This window comes from Mandrillus leucophaeus, unplaced genomic scaffold (assembly GCF_000951045.1).
Source record: "Mandrillus leucophaeus isolate KB7577 unplaced genomic scaffold, Mleu.le_1.0 Scaffold323, whole genome shotgun sequence".
Classification (NCBI taxonomy): Eukaryota; Metazoa; Chordata; class Mammalia; order Primates; family Cercopithecidae; genus Mandrillus; species Mandrillus leucophaeus.
This window is the reverse complement of record NW_012103399.1, coordinates 1,250,529-1,251,724: the sequence shown is the minus strand read 5'-3', so window position 1 is coordinate 1,251,724 and position 1,196 is coordinate 1,250,529. Positions and strand designations below refer to the sequence as shown.

Genomic DNA, 1,196 nt, shown 5'->3' with positions numbered 1-1,196 from the left:
ACCTATTCAATCAGCCATTCATCCTTCCATTCAATGATTCATTCATTCACTCATTCAGTCATTTCTTTACTCACTCATCCAACCCCTCACTCAATCATTTCTTTATTTAATTACCCAACCATTTATCAATTTACAAATACTTAAGGAGGACCTACTATGTGCAGACACTTTTCTAGGCCCTGCCCTGGAGACTCAGCTTGAAACAGAACAAATAAATCCCCTGACCTCAGGAATCTTAAATTCTAGTGAGGAGACATAATGAACAAGTAAACAAGTCAGTAATTATGAAGTGTACAGCAGTGAAAATAATGTTCAGTGACAGAAAATTATACTGGGGGTGAAATAGGAGAGACAGATTAGGATTTATGAATAAAGCATTATTATCAAAACAGTAAAACTTTCTAAAAACTGTTCTGGGCTCTGGGAAGTTGGAGATGGATAAGATACAGGAGGATCAATGTGATTTTTTCTCTTTTTTTGGACAAGGTCTCGCTCTGTCACCCAAGGTGGAATGCAGTGGTGTAATTATGGCTCACTGCAGTCTCAATCTCCTAGGCTCAAACAATCCTCCCACCTCAGCCTTCTGAGTAGCTGGGACAGGTGCATAACATCACATCTGGCTAATTTTTGTATTTTTTTGAAGAGACATGGTTTCGCCACGTTGCCGAGGCTGGTCTTGAACTTCTGAGCTCAAGCCATCCTGCCTCTGCCTCCCAAAGTACTGGGATTGCAGGCATGAGTTACCGTGCCTGGTTCAATGTGATTTTTTTTTTTTTTTTGTGATGGAGTCTTGCTGTGTAGCCCAGGCTGGAGTGTAGTGGTACGATCTCAGTTTATTGCAAATTTCACTTCCTGGGTTCAAGCAATTCTCCCACCTTAACCTCCCAAGTAGCTGGAATTACAGGCATACACCACCACACCCAACTAATTTTTGTATTTTTAGTAGAGATGAGGTTTCACCAGGTTGGCCAGACTGGTCTTGAACTCCTGACCTCAAGTAATCTGCCTGCTTCAGCCTCCCAAAATGCTGGGATTACAGGCATGAGCCACCATGCCCAGTTCAACATGATTTTTTACTGAACCTAGAGGATATCAAAATCTTCCCACACTCCCCGTCACTATCAAGGTCTTGGGATGGCCAAAGAATTTACCGGAATTTCCTTAGCAATTTCCTTAATTGTAGGACCCTGGGACTT

The 1,196-nt window shown here is 42.0% G+C and overlaps 1 protein-coding gene across 4 annotated transcripts in view; it reads left to right on the top strand.

Moving 5' to 3' along the window:
* The window catches only part of CIITA (class II, major histocompatibility complex, transactivator), a 67,938-nt gene that overhangs the window by 59,448 nt on the left and 7,294 nt on the right, over positions 1–1,196 (top strand). The gene's annotated exons all lie outside the window — the stretch shown is intronic.